Here is a 22,077-nt window from a genome sequence, read left to right as displayed (position 1 = left end):
CAGGTTGTTAAATCACCCTTGTGCCAATACAACCACAATAGTTTAGGAACACAAATTGTGGTATAATATTGATTTTTAAATTTTGGTCACTTAACTTCTATCCTCCTCCCCTTTAAAAAAAACAGTATTCTGATTTTTCCTCTGGGAGATTGCTCCTTTACCCACATTCAGTCATGTGCTTCCCAGTAGAGAAGACTCTATCCCCAGATCCAGGGCTGGAACAAGGGGCACATTCCTAAGCCATTCAGTACATTGTGTTACTCTGGCCATCATGATGGCTCAAGCCAATGAGATACAAGAGGATACTTTGCCAGGGCTTCTGGGAAAGAGAAGTTTTACCTTCTCTTTTTCCTGCTTGTAATACACAGAGATGATATGGTCCTCGGGTATGCCGGCGGCTACCCTGGCACCAACAAGCCTGATGGCAGAGCCAAGGGAGTGGAGCCAAGAAATGAAAGGTGAAAAACTGAGTCCTGATCACGTTGTCTGAAGGGGGGAATCAAGCTGTGTATAAGTGGATCCATCTGACTGTTCAATTGCATGAACTAGCAAATTTCCTGTGTTTAAAAAAAGCTATTTTAGATCAGTTTTCCCACTTCTCATAACTGAGAGTTTTAATGCATAAGACTTTTCTTCTCAGTTGTAGTGACTTAAAGGGGCTTCTTAAGGAACTCTCTGTATCATGTTGCCAATTATCATGCATGGGGGAGGGTCTCAGCTTGAACATAAGCCACATCCATCACAAGGACTGAGATGATCCAGGCACATAGTAAACTGCCATACATGTGTTTGCACAAGTGCCGAATCACATCTTGGGAGAGAAATCCACCTGAGGGATGAGGAAGCCAGGCATACAAGCTTGGCCTGGGTGGGGATAGGGGGTGATTCTGGGAATACAATGGGGTTGTCCCTAGTTCCCCATGTTGGCGTCTTCAGAGAGTGGGAACCGTGTGTGACAGTGGAAAGAATTCCTCATTGCAACTTCTGTAAGACTCCACAGTATGTTTGGTCCCTCTGTAGCCTTTGACCTGACACTTCCAAGGTTTGAGAATATTAGAGTAGTTGAAGGGGGAAGGGGAAGTCACAGAAGTGGAGACGGGATCTCATGGGAACAACACTGTCTTGTGGGAATCGGGAGGTGTTCTGTTGATAGGGTCAGCCTGGCTGGCGCAGCAGAACTCAGCAGAACTAGCAGTGGTGCCAGAAGACAGCAGCACCAGCAGACCCAAGGCTGGCCAGCCCTGGGGGGCCAGAGTGGAGAGGAGGAAAAGGCAGTGGATGCCGGGTGATAACTGACTGGACGTCTCAGGTGAGCACATGTGAGATACATCCTGGAGACTCCAGGAAAAACTTGAGATGGGGGTGAGGTAGGGAATGTGGGGGGACCTGAGGTCCTTCGTTGGTAGATGGGAACAAGATCTTGCAAAATAAGTTACTGTCATAAATAACCTGTAATAGAAGGTCAAACCTCACTGTGATTTTGCTCTCATAGGCTGCTGGTGGCACCACGCCTGTTTTGCTCTTGGCTTGCCTTCCCTAACCACTTCTCCTTCTAAAACCCTACCCTCCCTGTAAGAGAGTCTCCCCTGATGTCTGCTAAGCAAAGTCAAGCTTACCCTCTATACTCCTGTTTTTAATGATTTCCATGCTTTCTGTAATTTGCTAACACGTGTCTCCCTGACTACACTCTGAACAGCCTGGGCTCATATTTTATCTTCCTTGAGCTGAGCATTGTATAAATGTTTGTCAAATTACCATCACTGTGTGTGTGTTTGTGTGTATTTCTCAAGCTCCGTCTCAGAGGTAGAAAATATTTAGAACCAGAGTCTGGTTGAGCTGCTACCCCATTTCATTTGTAACATCTTTGTGCATTCAATATTGAACTTTTCTTGTTTCTGCTTTCATGGAAAAAATCACTGTTTCTCTTGTTATTTTTCTAGACAAGAGGGGATATGGCTAGAAATTGAGGGCATCTGACTAGGTTTTTTGATTTGGTGACCTTAATCTCCAGTGTCAGAATTAATCTTTCTTTTGTGAGGACCGTTTAGTTGAGAAAGAATTAATATTTACGCTCCTTCATGAACAAATTGCCTCATTCAGGAAGGAAAAAAAATTCTCCCAGAAAATTGGATGGCAGTGGATTATTCCCCCTCAGATCCATGGATTAGTGTGCATGGGGAGGGGGGCGTCCAAGTGGAAAAAAAAGGAATATCAATGTATTTGAGGGCAGCGCCCACTCTTTCACACCATCTCAATTATGAGTCCCTTTATCACAAGCATCATATGATGTGTATCTTGCTGCCTACTTCACTTAAGCCTATTACAAATTTTTTTTAACTAAATATTTGAGAGTTCTTTAGAATTAAGATACACTCGCATCAGCAATGACTGAATCAGCTCGCTCATTCTTCTCTCACCCAAACACTGGCAATTTAAGAATTCTTTAAGATGAGGAGGACCTTAAAATATTATCCCTTACTTTATGGCCTTATCATAAAAATAAGTTTTATGCAGTGAAGACACATGGGCCTGTAAACTAAATAAACATGTATTTTTCTTAAAAAAAAAAGATTCACAATTTATGATGCTCATTGAAAAAGATAAATATTAGGCTTAGTAAGCCGAGGGAAGTTACCGAATATTAAAAAAAAAGATCTTTGAGGTATGAGTGCTCATTTTCCTTGATCATTTAAATAGTCCTGGATGCCTTGTAGAGAACTTTGAAATGCATTCTTCATTACTAGTGACAGTTTCATGAAAGTGGATATTTTTTATTTAACAGTCCGTCTCTCTCTCATGCACATTCTTCATCTTCCATCACAAGAAGTTGAGGACAAGTTTAAGTTTTCACAAGGTGACTAATAAAATAATAGGCCAGATGCATATTTCAGGACCTTGGATTTTTCCTTTAAGATTGTCAATCCGGAAGTCCTAAGAACAGAGGACATGTCTGCATTAAGGAAATGGATGGGGAGTCATTAACACCTCCAAGAAGAGCTATGGTTATTGATCTTTGGGCTCCTAAACATTTCAATCAGAGTAAACATCTAGGTGTCATCTCGGTTGTGTGAAAGCTACAATCATGATGGCAGGTAGGACCCTGTGATGCCAGGCAATGGCTGGTCTAAAGAATTACCATGACATAAAAAGAAAATGGGACTTGCCTGTGAAGGAGAGGGTTCAGATGAACAAAGAGCAGGGCTTTGGTCAACATGGTGCTCTTGGATGCTCCCTAGGTCTGGGTAGGAAATGTGTAACCTATTGTCTGAATTAAATGATTTTTTCCAAAGATGCTTTTAATGTGCCAGCTGTTCCTGTGTATACTGATGAGCAGTTTCTCAGACTGCAGTGTCCTCTGAATCAAGGAGGTTCTCCCGTAAAAGCCTTCAGTGGCCATTGGATGTTGGCACCAGGAACACCTTCCAGCCCCGAGTTAGCGGCTGCCCTAATTTCTCGCAAGGCACACTGCCCTGTGGAGGAATGGCACGTTACCAGCTCCCTGGCATCTGAATGGGATCAGACATAAATCTCACCAGCAAGAGGAGATGAAAGTGAAAATAAAGTGTGAGGAATCAAAAGGAAGTTGCAGAATGCGTGGCAGATGTTGTTAGATTTGTCTAGCAAAGACCAGGTGCCAAGCACATGATTGATCACATTAGTGAGAGAGGTTAATAGCCCTGGATGGCGCTGCTTGGTCTTTTAAAAAGTAAGCACGGAGCAAATGCTAAGGGCGCAGCAGGAATGGCCAAATGAAGCAGGTGGGACTTTCAAAACAAATATCATGTTACCTGCTTACGTAACATCAATGGTTGAGGCAAGTGGAAGGCAAAAGAGTTAGTGGTCGCCTTGACGGCTGGGGAGAGAAGGGTCCTTTGCTAGCTGACTCCCTTGAAGGTGGTAGGTTTTGAGTGACAAGCAGGTTACTATGAATTCTGCTGCAGGCAACGACATGCCTAGTTTACATCGTGATTATTTTGGCCTTAATTTATGCTGTGAGCAAGGGCTGAGCCCAGGTTCATTACATGTCCACTGAAGATGATTTATGTGGGTTTCATGTATTTGGACTTTAATTATTCACATGATTATCAATAAAAAATAAGAGCAGAACAGTGTTGAATGTGAACAGGTTGGCAAGGGCAAACAGCTGATTATAGAGACTAAATTTCGATGAGTGGGGGAGAACACTGCCTTTTCTCCACATCAGGTATGAGAACAAATTCATAAGCAGAATTTACACTTTTCCTCCCTTTTTCACAAACATCCAAACTGCCAACCTGTTAATCAACTCCCTGATGGCAGACAAATGTCTCTGGGAATGGTGTGCCAAATAGCAATTGTTCCTGGCCGAAGCTCAATAGGATGAAATGAACTGAGGCTGCCACTCTATTCCATGCAATACGGTCGCTGATCAATAGTGAGTAATTGGACATCCCTCTGTGACGAGGAGAATGCTGAAACAGGGATCTCGCAATGAGTTATGGTGCATATTAATCACTGTCTAAGCGTTTCATCAATGTAATTTCCTTCCAACAACCTGCTATGGTAGCTAACTATATGGGGAGGGGGACCCTCCCATTTTCCCCTGCAAGTATTAATTCGAAAGTTAAAACTGCGTGACTCAAGAAATCAGTTTCACGCCCCTCACACTTGATTTGGTGTGAGTTTCACCATGTTGAGTTATAACTCTGCACAGCATGTAGAGTGGGGTAAAAAATGCTCTCTACACCAGGGAGAAGGGAAAACATGGGAATGAGCTAAACAACAGAAATTCATCTGGAATGTGGCTTTTCCCCAGAAGTAGCATTTGTTTTAGCTCTTGTTCTCCTTCTCACACCTAAGAAATTGCCAAGGGACCAGCAGAAAGAGAAAATAAAATTTTTTTTCAAGAGTCAGGCCCAATAAAAAGTTGAACTAATCTAAGGATAAAAATGGAAATAGTAGCGTTCCCTTTCGAGATTCAGTGGTTTGCTGCAAAGGCACGTTCTGACTGCGGGGCAGGTGGGTGACACTGGGGTCATTGCTGCCTTTTTCAGGATGTGGTTATGAATGCTCTCTCCCCATGACTGCTTGCATATTGAATTCAGTGGGTTATGTAGCCCAATTACTGTTGAATAAATGCTGCCCTCTTCATCTTTTATTCCACTTTTTTAGGGAGCAGTGTTTTCCTGAGTCTGAAGATTTAACGGCAATTCTCATCATGGTTCTCTAGGTATTAGCCAGCTCCTTCCATCACAAAACCTTTTTCCCCCTCTTTTCTTTTCCTGGTATTTTGGGGAGAAAATAAATTTTCTATTAGCAAGGGGAAAGCTTGACAATAACTGAGACTGCATTTTTCTGGAGTAGAATCCCAGTGAAGTTCTTCTAGTAAATCAACACTGATACCTTGGAAACAACCAGCTCCAGGACTCCGGGAACTTGTCTCACCAGGTGAGGTAGTTTTGAAAAAAGAATATGACAGGGAAGGTGGTGGCAGGAACACGCAGCCACAGGGGTGGGAGAGAGGCTGCCCTTCTGTGTTAAACCCAGGTCCCCTGGGAAGAGGCCCTGAAGTAGTGATGTGGTTTCTTTCTTTCCTTTTTTTTCTTTTTGAATTGTATTAAAAAAATTATTTTTATTGAAGTGTAGTTGATTGCCAATGCTGTGCCAATCTCCGCTGTACACCAAAGTGACTCAGTTCTACACATATAGACATTCTTTTCTAATATTCTTTTCCATTATGGTTTATCACAGGATATTCAATATAGTTCCCTGGCTATCCAGTAGGACCTTGTTCTTTATCCATGAAGTGGTTTCTTCATCAATGCTTTCCCAGTTAGTCAACACTCACAAAATTAAGGCGACATTGCAAGAGGAGAGAAGAGAAGGCTGAGCTTCCAAGGCTTGTCTGCAGTCTCCTCTGACAGCCTCTTAGCCAAGCAAATGGCACCAGCATGTTGTAACGTGAACTATTTTCCAGAATCTGCCTTAGGGTCTCTCGGGCAATTTTCCCTCGCTGCCTTTCAAGTCATGTGATCCACCCCAACTCGCAGGAAAATCACCTGGGAACGGTTGGAACAGGATGATATCCCGTTCACCTGGATCCAACAGAGCCAAGTGGTTGATTGGGAGCTTAGATGTTTGCTCAGGTTTGAAATTCTAGTTGGAGGCCCTTGTGTTTGTCAGACTATCAGGATATCCTCCAAGGCCAGACTTCACAATGAAATTCTCTAAACTTTCCTTGACAGTGGACCAGAGGTATGGCAAGAACAGCCAGCTGTACCTTGAGAGTTTAGACTTTCTTCTGTCAGACTTGACTCGGTTCTTACAGAAATGAAAGAGAGAGAGAGAGAAATAGAGATGTTTAGATAAAAATACCTTTCCATAATGATGTTTTGCACTTGTATGACATTATTTCCACCGTTAAAAGCATTTTCATTTCTTAATTGTTACGCCTAGTAACCTCACGATGTAAGCAATGCAGTTATTTTGGGCTCCAATTTACAGGTGAGAACACTGAGTCTGAGGTAATTACTCTATCTTCTTAAGCACAAATAACTTAAAAGATGAAACTGTAAATGAGGAGGGTTTTTTTATTTTTGCCTTAAATCCTGATGTTCCCTCCTTTTTTAATACTACTTCAACATACATTTTTTATTAAGTTGACATATGAGGATCAGTAGAGAATACGTCTCTATTTAAGTATCTTATTTTTTTAAAAATAATTCTGAAAATGCCGTCTTAGTTTTTCAAACCAAAAGATCCTCTGAAAGAGATTATTTGGTCATATCTCTTCCATCTCCCAAGTGTTAGTCTGGACCTTTAAATCATTCAAGACAGCTAAGAAAATCTCTTATTTTAAAATACCCCAAGAGAAAGAGATTCCTCAACCCTTGTGGGTAACTTTTCCTGATGTTTAACATTTCTCAAAGTCAGGAAATTCTTTCTTGTGTCCTAAATCCCTAATGCTGTAGCTTGAACCCGTTTCCTCCCGGTTGATCTTTAGTGGAGATGCTGAACAGCTGGCCGTGTTCCTTGGCACGAGAGACTGTTCCAGAGAGAAGCAGGAGGCTGTTAAAGACCCCCTCAGCCTTGTCTTCCACAGGTTCAAAAATCCCTACTCCTTTCACTATTTCTCATAGGTCTCATTTTCCAGCCCTTTAATCGTCTCTCTGCCTTCTCCCATATAACAACGTTTCTGTTGAGACTTTGGGCTGGGGGAGAGGTAAGCCTTTGTTCTTGGGGTGGAGGTTCTGAAGAGGGGAAGAAACCACCAAACCTTGTTAGGACTGGCCAGACCCGTTCTCCACCACCACGAATACTGATGGTGTCCCTGGCCCTGGCACTCAGAAATCCAACATTCTCAAGGAACTGAATGGATAATTAGTCAATTAAACGCCAAAATACCCTTTGAATCACAACAGGATATTTGGCAAAAGCTTTCTTGAATATCTCTGCTTGTTCCCACTCCTTCGGGCTAAGAAAGTCTCTGAAACTGTCTCAAAAGCTGTCTGCAAATGACACACTGAAGAATGTTTCTGGGGTAGAAGGATCCAGAATACCATTACTTATTTAACATTTCACATTTTTTACATCCTTACTATAATACAAAATGGACTCACTAAGGTCCAGGCTTTATATAGCTCCATGATTTTACTCCTGCATTTTATATTTAGCCATTGATTTAGCAGGTAATTATAAAATCCACGTGGTGAATAGGACCAAGACGTCAAGCAGCTTTCTATAAAAGAATAAAAACCATGGGATAACTTTGAACTTGAGACCATTTCATGTTCTTGCTGAATTCCTTGAGAAATAGCTACAGGTGTTCCTTGAACGAGGTCAGAGTGTCATATGAAGGATGTGGCAATGGGAATAAATCCTTTTAGGGGTAGTTGCTAAGTGCTCTGTACATCTGTTGTCCATTCTAGGGTTGGCTGGGTAGGTAGCAGGTCTAGTGGTCTTAAACTAGGTGATTGTTTAACAGCCACTTAATAACTATAGTTGGGGATCCAGGTGGCACCTGCCAATAAACTAAAGCCCAAAGACCATTGGCATCATGTTTGGGGAAAGATAAGTGAAGAAAAGTAAGTGAGCTGCAGAAAGTCAAAGATTATGCCTCAGCACGATCCCAGCTGGCCTTGTTAGTTGCTGGTAATTTTCACCAAAATACTTCCCCCACCACCACTTTGAATTTATTTTTTTTAGCCAAATATGGTCACTGAAATCTTTTTGTAAAGAGGAAATAACATGTGCCATATAGAAGTTTTATTTTTGTAACGAAAGGTAATTGATAAGGAAGACAAAATGGAGGTTAAAAAAAATATCTATTCATAAGACCTATTTACATGGTCACCCAAGTGACCTTTCTCTAGGCAGGAAACAATTACCTACTCTGTTTATCTTCATCATTAGGAGTAAATGACCCTCTTAAAACAGTCTCTTCTTTTCTCCACTGGCTCTTTCGTTCCTCCCAAGGGGGTTTAATAGAAGTAAAACCCTGGGGTTGCTATTAACAACCTGACATCTTTTCCCCCACCCCTGTCCAAGACCAACTATGGGCAACCAGACTGAGAGAACTGGGCCTCGCCAAACTTTCCAGACTTCAGTTTCTTTATACTTGCTGTCAGGACCCTGGCTATACCATGTACTAAACAGAAAGCAAGGCAATTCACAACCCAGAGCTGAAAATGGTGCTACATACAGACATGGCCCCCTGCCACAGAGAATGAGATTAAGGGCAGAAAGCTTGCAGAGACATAGGAGCACAGTCAGACGAGGGGATCATCTGTGTCTGCTGCCCCATGGACCAGTGCAAAGGTTCCCAGCTCTGGCTAAACATTGGATAACCTGGGAATTTACAAAAATTACCCATGGCCTGACCACACCCCTCAGAAATGGTTATTGAGAGTCCCCAGCAGTCAAGTTTGAGAACCACTAATGGGGCAGTCATTGTCAAGGAGGTTGCACAGGCAGCTCCAGAATTTGGGGGTTGGAGGTAAGGAAAGCCTTTAAGCATTGGGTGATCTCAAGAAATAACCAGATTTTATAAATCTTTAAGTAGGTAAGCCAGGGAGAAATGTCTCCATCATGTTGGTATTCCCAGCGCCCAAGATATTGTCTAGTGTGTGGTAGACAGTTTGCCTCCTAGTGGGCATTATGAAGCCAGCTGGGGTCTAGCTGCCCACATTTGAATCATGGTTCAACCACTAACTACCATGGTGACTTGGCCAAGTTACGTAACTTTTCCAAGCCTTACTGTTCTCCTCTATTGAAGGATCTAATAACAATCCCATAGAGTTCACCCCACTGAGTTGTGAAAACAAATCAACACACTCCAGGTAAAGTTCTTAACACACTGCCCAGTGCAAGGCAAGGGCTCAATAACTATTTGGTATTATTATTAAAATGTCTGAACAAATGATCACGTATCCGCTCAGGCCATGCCTTCATTCCTCTGAGGCCTCTGTTACTGCCTCGTACGGTATGGATGGGGGTGACCCACCTTCTGAGTATAAACAGCCTTCCTATCCTCAGGTTGTTCCTCGTTTTGGGGAGGTGTTCCTACCTCAAATGGCTTCATGGGCCCTGAACCACTTCTGCTTACAGCCCTTGCTCATGATTCTATCATTTAAGGCTGTTTTCGGCTTTTATCTGAATTTTCCCGAATAAAAATGCTACATTGTAGAGAAAGAGAACATAGATTGACCTGCTCTAAACCTCACACAACCTTGGCATGATTCTGGTGGTCAGACTGGCTTTGAAATCCTGACATATGGGTCCACATCTTTAGGTATTCCTCACTTCCTGTAGCATTGACTTTATTCCAATTGCACCATAATCATTTAGATAAATACCTGCTGGATATTCCCGGACTGCTGGTAAGCAGTTTTGATGATTAAGAAAGGGTGGTACCAAGCCATCTGAAGTGGGGCAGGGTGGCACTAACTTAGTGGATTGGGGGAAAGTTGGTATTAAGCCAGATATCCCTCCAGAAATTACCTTTCAATGATGCATATCTTTCCCTACTTCTTGGGAGAAACTCAATATGGTCTTTCCCATCTAATGACAAGACACAGCTAAGAACATACTGGGGCTTTATTTCTTCTTTTCTTTCATATATCTGTGATCAAAGCAAGAACAATATCCTTGGAGTTCAGGGTTCATGGGGTGCTGGAGTTTAGGATAAAATCTCTCCATAGAATTTTTTCTCTAGGCACTTCCAGGGGAAAATCATTTATTCTTGGTATAAATGAAAAACTTGTTTAGGTTTGACCTGCTTAATTCTCCTTGAGTGAAACTGCATGTGAACGAAGATGCTTTTAAAGCAGGTCCAGGCTACATCAGGAAACCACAGCTCATTAAAGGAAAAGAAGTCCCTCACAAGGTTCCCTCCCTCCACTCTTTTTTAAAGATCCTATTTTAAAGGTAATAAGAAAGTGACTTTTCGAGATAACTTCACCCCCCCCTTGGGTGGAAAGGGCACAGAAGATTAAACCTTTTAAATAGCATAAAAATTTTCAAGCCAGTGTCTTCAACACAATTTTTTTTTCTTTCCCTCTCTGGTGTAATAGTGTTTCTGAAATTCATTTTAATGGGGTGAAGAAAGGGGTAGGGAAAAAAAGGAAAATCCTCTCTGTTATTGCTGGAACACCATTAGGAGTTCACTTGCTTCCCTTCGATTTACATATAACTTCCACTTAGTGACATCCCTCTTTCTCTCTTTATTTAACCTCATTGCACTGCCAGGAATTTCCAATCTTATTGTGAAAGAATTTTCTGAGCCCTCCACGCTCCATGTCTTTCCCTTCATACCTGTTAATTAGCTTCCCTATCCTAGGAATTTACATGGAATTCCCCACGAAAAAGTAAAGAATACATTTTTGTTATATTCTACTAGAATTAAGAGCAAAGGCACACATATATTCTTTAAAGCCTCTGATCTTAAGACTATTCTTCTTAACAGAACTTATGGAAAGAGCATGGAATTTGGACTTAGATAAATGTTCAACCTATGTTGTGACCTTGTACAAATAGCCTCATCTTTCTAAACCTCAGTTTTCCCATCTGTAAAATGGAGACAATAACAATACTGATGTATTAGTCAGGGTTCCGAGGTCCTTCTAGCTTCCTGCCCTGCCATCCTCTCATGGTTGGTTGCGAGACGGCTGCTGCTCTTCCCTTGACCTGCTTCTATGCAGAAAGAAGGAACAAATGTGGGTAATAGGCAAAAGGCATATGCCAGCCAAATCTGTCCTTTTTTGTCTGGACAGCAATAGCTCCCCCGAGAGCCCTACTGGGTAGACTTACAGTTAATGCTCACTGGCCAGGGTTACGTGATGTGGTCTCCCACAGCTGCAAGGAAGCCTGGGGTCCAAGTTTGCTTAGTTGGCACGTTGTCAGCCTGAACAACAGCAGGCTGCTCTTAGTTTGGGTAGAAAAAAGGGGGGAATAGATGCTAGAGGCCACGGCACTGTGCACACGCATCTCCTTCACAGCGCCGTTGTGAAGATTAAAGGAGACGTTTCTGTAGAATGCCCAGTGCACCTAAAGTCCCATCACACTGTGGCTGTGATGGGTCCTCATCCCTCATGTGGACGTGGGAGCGTCGTTCAGGAGGAGAATCAAGCACGCCCTGAGGTGTTCCACAGGGACCGATGGCTTCCATCAGCATTCTTGACCCCTATCCTGCTCAGGGTGGTGAAGCCCCTCTCCCTGGTAGCTCTCCCATGGGCGCAGGAATGGTAGGTCTGCTAAGCCCTTGGTGGGCGTTGGAGCGCTGCGTCGTTCTTCAGGCTCACTGATGTCTGAATATAATAACACGTTGACAAAATGCCTTGTCAGGCTCCACAGCAGTTCTCTGCCACGCAGTCTCATTACACTCCTGCTTCATAATTAAAGTTGAAAGAACGCAAGCCCGCTGGACCTCTGGTTAGCATGCGTTGTGGGTGCCACCAAGGGAACGTCACGTGGCCGCATGCGTTGGCAGGAGCCTGGGGCCTTTGCTCGGTGTGGCGACGCAGCCTCCTCCCGTTTCTTACCAAGCAAATGCGTGTGCACGGGGCGCTGTGTTTGTGCTCTCGCTGGTGAGGTGTGGCCTAGAAAGTCCTTGGGATAGGACGGGGGGAGATGACAGAGGCTCCTGAGAAAAGAATAACCCAGGGAAGAGACTAAACTAGGATCTCGTATACTGGTGAAAACGCAGCGCTTCAAAGATTCCCATGCTGTTCACTCGGGGATGGAGTTCTTTGGAATATCTAATAGCTTACATTTCTGCAGTCCCCAGGGAGCTGAGAAAAATAGACATGTATACAGATTTGGCGGGCCAACGGCGGGCGGGGGGGGGGGGGGTCTTCATGTCTGGCATGAATTGTATTCCACTGAGGCATAAATGAACTTTCTAGGATTAGAACCTGTAAATCAAGCATGAAGCTGCCAATCCCATTGCTAAATTTGGCTGGCTGCCACCTGCCCCCAGGAAGAAGGAGGACACGCAAGTCGCCTGCATTCAGCTACAGCTTTCTGCCCTGCCAAGACCCCAAGAGAGTCAGAATCGAGTTAGTCTTCTCCAATGACGACCCAAACCCCACTCCAAGCCATGTCCTTTGCAGGTCAGGCTCTGCTACATCTTGTACAGGAGGAGGGGAGGACATTTGTGACAGTTTATGTTTTTGAGAAAACTTGCCCTGTAACATCTTTTATACCTTCTGGAAAAGTGTCTGGCTACAAGCCAGTTATTCAGGTGCTAGAAAGGCAGTGTGGGCAGGAGGGAGCAGTGAACTCAAGAGGCAGGGAACATGTCAGACATGGTTTATGTGACACATGTACTGGTCTAGACTATTTTGTTTCGAGTGACAGAAACTGTATTCAAACTGTCTTAAAAAAAAAAAAAGAAAGAATCTGTTGCCTTGTCACTGGAAACGCCAAAGGTAGATCCAAATGCTTTAGGCAGCAGCTGGATCCATGGACTCCAATGGATTTATTTTGCTCTCCATCTCTGGGCCCTGCTAGCCCCTGCCTGGTCTCATCCTCAGCTGAGCCGTCTCCACAGGACAACTGCAAGTAATCTGAATTTATGTTTTCCTGGTTTAGCAACTCCAAGGAAAGAAAGTCTATTAGTTAGCTATTTGCTTTTTTAAAAATGCTGCGTAAGAGCCACAAATCTCAATAGCACACACTAAGAAGCATTTATTTCTTATCAATTTGAAGGCTGACTGTGAGGAGACTTTGCTTCAGGCTAAGACAGCCAGAGTAACTCTGTCCCATGTGTGTCTCTTCTCCAGCCAAGGATGAAGAGGCAAAAGCTACTCCGAGGAAGCTCTTCTCAAGACAAAAACAGAGGTACCAATGGGCAAGTTTACTAATATCCCCTTGACCAAAAAGCCGTTTGACCAAGTCCAAAGGGAAGGGGCGAGGAAATACATTCTGCATTTTTATTGGAGGAACTGCAAAGTTACACAGCAAAGAGAGTGGGTGTAAGGAGAGGTGAAGAATTAGGAGTAAAAAATTCAATCAACCCCAGAAGACCTCTCTTTTCCAGGGTTCAGGGTCAGTCCCAGGGTACCAGCAAATGGGCCTTGTTTGAAGGACATGGCCATCCCTGAACCAACCTCTGTGATGGAAATGGCGAACTCCGGACCAACCAGAGTAATCCAGCAATCCAGTGCATCCTCCAGAGGTGTTGTTAGGGCAACAAGGCATCATAACTGATACCTCCCAAGGACCACATGGAGCACAAAAGGAATTCTCCAGTGGAACAAGAAGGGACATGAAAAAACACGCATAGCAGGTAAAAGCCACAGTGGCCGTTATCCACTATAGGAAAAAAGGGGTCTAAACAATCACATGCAAGAGAATGTTCACTCTTCAACTGCCTGGAACTATCTCTGAGATGAGTGAGGGGGTAGAGCAGGCAGGGGAGGCATAGGCTTACGCTTTCTTGTCATGAATTTGACCAGCACCATGTTCAGGATCTCCACATGTAAATGTATTTACATTTATGCATACATGCAAACACATGCATGTGCCTATATATATATATACACACACACACACATATATGAGAGAGACAGAGAGACAAAGAGACAGAGACAGAGAGACAGAGACAGAGGCATGATCTTGCCCTTTATGCTAAAGTCATGATTCTAAGTACCGAGGTGATCTATTTTCTGTGATTGTCATTATTATTATGGGTGCGTAACAAATTACTCCAACACATACTGGTGGCTTAAAACAATGGTAACATCGATTTTGCCCACAAATCTGTAATTTAGGTCTGCGAGGTATAGCTCATCTCTGCTCCAGGTGGTGTCAGCCGGGCCAGCTCTAAAGCTTCGAGCTGAATCATCTGAAGGTTCACTCAGCGGGAGACAGCAGAATGCAGATTACCTTTTATGACCTTGAAAACCGCATGGCGTCACTTCTGTTGCAGCCATTTATCAAGGCAGCCACAGAGTCCCGCGCACGTTCATGGGAAGGGGATGTAGACTCTACCTCTTGATGACATGGGCAACGTTGTGAAAGGGCATGTGGTATTGGAAACATTGCTGTGGCCATTTGGGGAAAATACAATTGGCCATAGTCACTTTCCCCTTCCTGCTCTGATCTGAGTGTGAATAGAAATGGGTTTTGTAGCCATTCAGACGAGAATCAAAATTCTTTTCTACCATTAACTGGCTATGTGATTTTAGCCAAGTTTTTCAGCCTCTCTGAGCTTTAGTTTTTATCCACGAAAATACAAATGCACACTCTGATGGGCAGTAGTGAAAAATAAAAGAAACAGTTTTGGTAAAGATTCTAACCCAACAGAGTACTCTTTCCTATCCTCCCTGACTTGCCCTCAAGAGTTTTCCTGAGTCACTGATGGCTGTTGGAGTTACAGCTACCGTGTGTCCCTGGACATCGGGGCAGACAGAGCATAACATCTGACATGAGTGGGTCAAGAATTCAAATCTGACCATTAGCAGACAGGATCCAGTGCCCTTTAGACCTACAGAAGTCAGTGACTTGTAATCCAATAAGTGCCAGAGGGACACATGAGATGCTGAGAGCTAAGTGTAGTTTAGTACGCAGTTTCAGTACAAAAGTTGGTTCAGAATTGACAGTGGCTCTGTCCTTTACAGCCCTGGAAAATAATATGAAAACACAGGTATCAGAAAGAGGCAATTTATCCAAATAAAGTTGTGATCTCATATGTTTTATGACTTTCTGATATTTCTGTTTGATCTGTATAAATTAGTATAAAAATGCCATCTATCGGACCAAGCATCATCTGTTTTGTGGCTCTGCAAATCTCCCCTACAAAGAACCTTGCTTTTGAGACTTCTCAAAATATTTTTCTTCCTCAAAAGATACAATCTTCTTTCATGGGAAATAAAATCTTAGTGCCAACTCCTTCCCAATTCACTCTCCAGTTTTAACGACTAATTATATTTTTCCAGCAAAGGATAACTAAATAAAAATGTGCATTCCTGTTGATGCAGTTAACTAGGACTTTGAAAAGCCCACAATCCAGGTATCGCCAACTCTCTTCCTGGACCTCCATTCCTGTAAACCAAAGCTCCTCAGTGACAGTTCTTGCCTGACTCATTCAGGCCTAAAGGACTTCAAGGGAAAATGGGATTTTCCTGGGGTCGTCTTATAATTTTGGTTCAGGACCTCTAGATGGATCTTCCAGGCAATTCTGGAAAACTAAATACACCAAGTGACCTGGTCTCTCCAGAATCCCTTAGTTTGGGATCCACCTAGAATAGACTCAGACTCCAAGGGCTAACAGACACTCAAACTGAGGGTGAGAGATGTTCAGAGTTAAAAAAAAAAAAAAAAAAAAAAAAGAATCTGCCTTATTAAATGCTCCTCGAGACAGACCCCCTGTTCTTTTCCCATCAGGAAGGCAAAGCCCCATTGCGGAGGCTGGCTGGTTGTGAAATGACATACATGCAGAAGAACTGTTTTCCAGATATCCCTCAACAACTAATTTGTCTCCTGAAGCATGAAATTTAATTACCTATATTGGACATACTTGCATAATCACATATTTTTATTGCACAAAACTGTTCAGTCTTTTAAAATATGGGGACAGAATGCTGGTTACGGAGATGTCTTCGACCACAGAGATTTCTACAAGTAAACATTGGGTGCAAATAACTGTTTCCTAGAATTGATTCTTATTGGCTGCCCTTTATAATGTGGAGCAGTCACTTGCTCTTACACTTTGCTTTTATGTTGACAAAGAGGGGCCAATGAGTTTTTATTAAACCCTCACAAGGCTGAGTCCTGCTCTCAAATTCATCCTCATCTTTAGCTAATTCTGTTCTTTGCTGCTTCTCATAATCCATAAATCTTCTTCAACCTCTGAGTGAGATAAGGCCCTTCTCCAGCATTTTTCAATCTCTGTGCCACTTCTCCGGAAACAAGGTGACCAGAAGTGAACATGAGACTCCCCACAAGGACAGAGACACAGCACCTCTTCAAGGGGAAGCCAATTAACTGTGAAATAACCAACAATATTTTTAGCACGTTCCTCACTTTTATGAAAGAAGTTGAGATCTCCCATTTACTTAGCTAATGGCGATTGCTCTTAGGAAAGGCGGAAGTTAACTTCGAAGTGGCTCATCACGACTATTAGGACAGAGATAGCCGACTTACCCCCCTAGGAAGCCATGGTGTCCATTGGAAGATTGCTAAGGCTCTTTGGGGAATCCTATCTGGATATTAGAAGAGAGACAGCTGCAGGTGGCCAAGCATGGCACTGAGGGATAGGTAAACAAAGGAACAGCAAGTGGTGCAGGGAATGGGAAAATAAGGAGAATATGAACATCTAATCTGCTCTGTTTCGTGTAAAGCATATGTGCTCGGGGCTATTTGTAGGTGTCATTTATTGACTAGTCCATTTAATCCTCCCAACAGCCTTAAAAAGTAGAAACTATTACAAAATCATTTTACAGAGGAGGAGATGGAACCTTGGAGAGATTTTCTGAACCTCTCTAAACCCATGACCTTAATTTTAATGTCTTTCACAACATTAGGCCCTTCGTTGTTTTTTTTTTTTTTTTGAGGCCCTTCGTTTTAAATGCATTTTCTCACCTAACCCCCATAACAATCCCATGAACTCCCCCTCATACAGATGGAAACCAAGTCCCAGAGAGTTCAAGAGCTTCCTCAAGTTCACACAGTCAGCCAGTGGCAGAGATAAGGTCCAAACTCAGTTCCAGTGGATGCACCAAAGAGCCTTTGTCAGCACCGATCTCCCAGGGTGCTGAGTGGTGGCCACCGTTCTAACCCACCCCATCAGAGAGCCATTCGCTGCTTATGTTGTAGGATGTCAGAGCACTGTGAGGCCTTAGAGGCTTGGGGACATGGGGAGGGGGAAATGACTCACCCAAGGAAATATGTGAAGTCCTGAGGTGTCGCTAGATTTTCCATCTTTCTAGTTTTCTTGCTTTTCTGTCTTTGGACTCCTTTAGATCTTGACCAGCTCATGCCTTTGGCATTTTAATCTCTACCCTGCATTATTGGGAGGCTCCAATCAGCTTGTTAGTTCTTGAGGGAAGCTGAGTTTGTAGGCTGCCACTGAGTCCAGGACTGGCACGCTATCGACAATCAATAAAAACAGAAAAGCCGAGAGCCAGCTAGAACGTAATTGTCTGCGGGTGATATAGGGGCACACCCTCGCCCACTCTTGAGAGTGGTTACCCTGTCACGGCAAAGTCACTGCACCACCGGTGTAGTAAACTGACTCTCAGATGGTGGGGAGCCGGGAGAAGTGTCCTTGCTAAGTGCTTACCATGTGAGGACACATATGTTCAGCTTTACCTGAATTAATTATTATGGCTTCATTTTATAGGTGTGAAGACTGAGCATCCGGAAAATTAAGTAACTCGCCCCAAGCTAGGAATGAATAGTCAATATCAGGTCACACTGTCCACATTGAATGTATCACCGGCCAGCATTTGAACCCAGGCCCAAGTCCTCACCTGTTTTGTTAGCACGCTGCTGAATCAAGTGGATGTCACATCCATTCTTTTCCTTTTCCACTGTGTCTCTTGGGGGCAGGCCTCCGTGTCTTCTATTCACAATTTCCGTACTATCTTGAGAATTTGCCCATAATGGAAAATAAGCCGGAACAAAAGCCCTGTCAGTTATGAACACTTTCCACAGATTTCTGTTGTCATGGAGGATACAGTGATCAGTCTCTCTTTGCTGTGGCTCCAGACACATTTCCCAAACCTGCTAACTGAAGTCAGTGTGTGGCTGGCCCAGTGACCAACAGAACAAAAAGCTACAAATTATCTCTACAGAACATTTATCGAAGGTCTCTGCACTATAGAATCCTTCTCTCAATTAGAGAGCTGTCTCAGGAGTAATGTTCTCTCTAAAAATCATGATATACACAGCATCTATAAATCGATGGAAGACTTGTGACCATTAAAATTAATTGATACTGAATTTAGAGGAATGCATTTCAATCATGTTGCCATTTTATTGGAAAATGAGTTTCTGGCACTACCTCTTTTCTTCTCTCAGCATGCAGGGTCACGTAGCACCCTGAAGTGAGAGGGCTCTGAACCAGAGACAGGCAGCTCTGAGTGGAAGAACCTCAGAACCAGACAAACAAGCCAGGGGCTGTAAACAAGCAGACATAAAACAGAAATAAGAACTGATTTTAAGTAAAATCGGCAACAACTTGGTTTTATATAGTACCCCACATGTTCCACAGGAATAATACCCTGTGGCACTTTATAGTGAAACAAGGTAAAAAGAAAAGGCTGCTCCAAGGACCACGCTAGGAAAATAATTAACTTCTTGAATATGTTCTTAGGCTTGAGTAGGTGCAATTCTTTCTTTGAGATTATCGTCGGTAGTAGTGCTAGGGAGCTGTTGTTTTCTGTAATTGGCTCTGGACAGAAGCCATGCTGAAAGGAAAGAGTAAAGACAGCTTGTAGTTAAGAGTGCTAGGAAAGAGAGAGAGGTGGGGAGAGAGACAGAGTATGAGAATTGTGAATTGTAGGACCTGATCTCACTCTATAGAAACCCTCCCAAAATGTGATCAGACTATCTAATCTAGAGCTATCATTGATCCATTGTGACAAAATAATAGAAGAGATTCTCCAGAACCCATTATGTCTAGAGTGCCCCAATGCACTTATCCTTTAACCACTTTCTAAATGCATTTATATAGAAAAAAACTGGGAGAAAAACACCTTTCTTTTTTCAAAGAAAACAAAATACCCACAAGAAGTAAGTTTTGCACCAAACCTTCCAGAAATGCATTATATATATGGTAATTTTTTCCAAATAGGCCACATGTGTCCATCTTAGTAGAGTCTTTTCTAGATTCCTGGTTCTTTTTCTATCTCAACTTTGCCACCTAGTGATTCTATCTTATCCTTATCAGTTATTAATGGCATACAACTGTGCTTTCCTCCAACCTCTTTCCTCTGAGAAATAAAATATACAAACATAGGTAATTGACTTTCTCTCCAAAATTTGTCTAGGGTTCCTTTATTCCTATCTCTGTAACTCTGTGTACAGCAAAGAATACATGAATATTACTGGCTAGGAACAAGCTTATAACGGTGAACATTTGCCATGAGAACCACGCTTGTTCATTGATGTAAACTGTCCTCCCCCAAACCCCACCTATAGTCATTGATTGTTAAATACCTAAATGTTGGAAATACCTAAAACATCCAGTTAAGTATGTCAAAATAAAAATAGTTAAGTTACTTGTTCAACTCCTAAATAATTAATTGTTAAACTTTTTAATATATTATTTCCACGTTTAGGTGGAAATCATAGAATATAATTTGAAATATAATGTTTTATCTTTCTTTTAAGTTAGTCAGTGGGTGGGTGGAACTTTAGAGACATAAGAAGTTGTATATTTGAAGAGTTGTAATAATCTCCATTTGTGTAAGAAGGATGTGTGCATATCCGTTTGGGTTTTCAACCAACATTTATGAATCACGAGATCTCTGCTAGAAAATGTACAGATACAAAAAAAATTAGATATATCTTCTAGGACATTAGTAAGAGCTCACAATCTAGGAGATATTGAATACAAAACAAATGACCATTTTTGCAAAGTGGAATGTGATATTTGACATAAGAAAGATGCAAAATGCTATAAGAGGTCAAGGAAGATCAAGGTCACATCTGTTTTCCATGGGTTGAAGGCAATCAGAGAAGTCTTGATAGGTGAGTTAGAATCTGGAGCAATCTGAAACCTCCAGTACCTATAGCTATAGCAAATATTAAACATGGCCCAACTGCTAGCCAAATTAACGTGGATCTGAATGACAGGTGAGCTTTTAATAAGCAAGGAAATTGATACAAACGGAGGCACCTGATTGGGAAAAGTGTGGTCAGAGAATGTTGACTGGAGAGTAGAAAATGTGAGGAATGGAGATGAAAGTTAAATTGAGAAAGATATCCAAGCCTCCTAAATCACTAGGATAATGAGGTTTTTATTTTAGTACATGATCCAGAGCATGATTTTGTGCAGGAGAGTACACAGAATAATCAGCACTGCAACTTACTGTTTGCAAACAAACAAAGAAAAATTGGTTAACTAAGCTTAAAAGAGCTTAATTGGAAGTATACTTGGCAGCTCAGAGAATCAACAAGAAGGCTGAGAAGGAGGCTTGAGAAACAGGCAATGGAAGATGTTGAGACATAGCTGACTGTGCTGCAGAACTAGTTGGGTTAGAACCCCCTGCGCCCGCTACAACCTTCCCAGTGGGCACTCTCGGACTCCTGACTCCGCTTCTACCACTGCTCAGGACACAGGCTGTAGACCCACTGCTGCCACCACGGTGGAAGGTAAACTCTTCTTGCTTCTTTGCACCCTTTGCTCCAGGCTCAGAGCTCTAGATTGGCTGTCTGATTGACTAAGTTTAGGTCATGCGCCCTCACCTGCTAGGGTTCCCAGAGAACAAGTGTGTGGTCTTCTCTATGTCTGCAGTGGGTGTCTCCAAACAAGAAAGAGAATTCAGATGTTAGGTGGTCAAAAACCCAACAAATGCCCATCACAGAGCCCTAGATGAAACCACGTTTATGCAAGGTCACTAACGGTGGACAGAATTTCTAAGAGAAGAGCATCAAATGTTGCTGTGACATAAAGGAAGTGGGGAAAAAGTCATTGGGCATTACAGTTGGGAGGTCATCCATGCCCCGGAATTTTTAAATGAATTTCATTTGCATATACACTCAGAGCATATAAATGTATATTCAAATTATGTGACATATGCAAATATGCAGCTTTAATTATTTGCTATGCAAATTTACATTTTGAGAATTCAGTATATCACTTGGAAAAGACTATTAACTCTTTCAAGACAACATGGAGCCAAACATCTACTACTTTTATGTGTGACTAGGTCTGAATGTTGAATGAGAATAATAAGTTGAATAAAACATCCAAATAGAGTATATGTGACACCCTACTCTGTCTTCAGGCTATGTGACACATAAAGCACCCAGGAAGGAAACTCTTTTTTTTCTTTTTGGCAATTGAAGTATAGTTGATTTACAATGTTGTGTTAGTTTCTGGTGTACAGCAAAGTGATTCAATTATACATGTGTGTATATATCTATTCTTTTTCAGAATATAGGTCCTTGTGCTCTACAGTAGGACCTTGTTTATCTATTTTACAAGAAACTCTTGTTTTAAAATATCCTTCAGAGTAGATGCCACAATCTCTCACAGTCAGATCACCATTTTAGTAGAGTTAAGCATCCTTTGTGGCTACCAATGTGAATCTTAAGAGAGACAAGCAAAACTTTGTTAATACTTTATAATGTGAAGAGAGAGTGAAGCTGATGCTGAGAGAAAAGTCACAAATATGTTCAGAAAATTTAGTACGTGAAACATCTCGGCAATTGCCAGTATTTAAAGGTTATGGCTGTCATGTTGGAAAGTGGCATAAAGTTTTCACCATTTTCAAATAATTGGGCATCATACTGATGGGTAAAATTGTGCGGGTCAGTGATTCCCGCACTGATGTAGGGAAATTGACAGACACTGTTTAAAGGAAAGTTTTTGTGCATCCATATGTCATGCTGGGAATAATTACACAACTGTTTTGTTACCCTAAGCAC

The sequence above is a fragment of the Balaenoptera musculus genome, chromosome 7 (genome assembly GCF_009873245.2).
Source record: "Balaenoptera musculus isolate JJ_BM4_2016_0621 chromosome 7, mBalMus1.pri.v3, whole genome shotgun sequence".
NCBI lineage: Eukaryota > Metazoa > Chordata > Mammalia > Artiodactyla > Balaenopteridae > Balaenoptera > Balaenoptera musculus.
Note: the sequence above shows the minus strand (reverse complement) of the source record.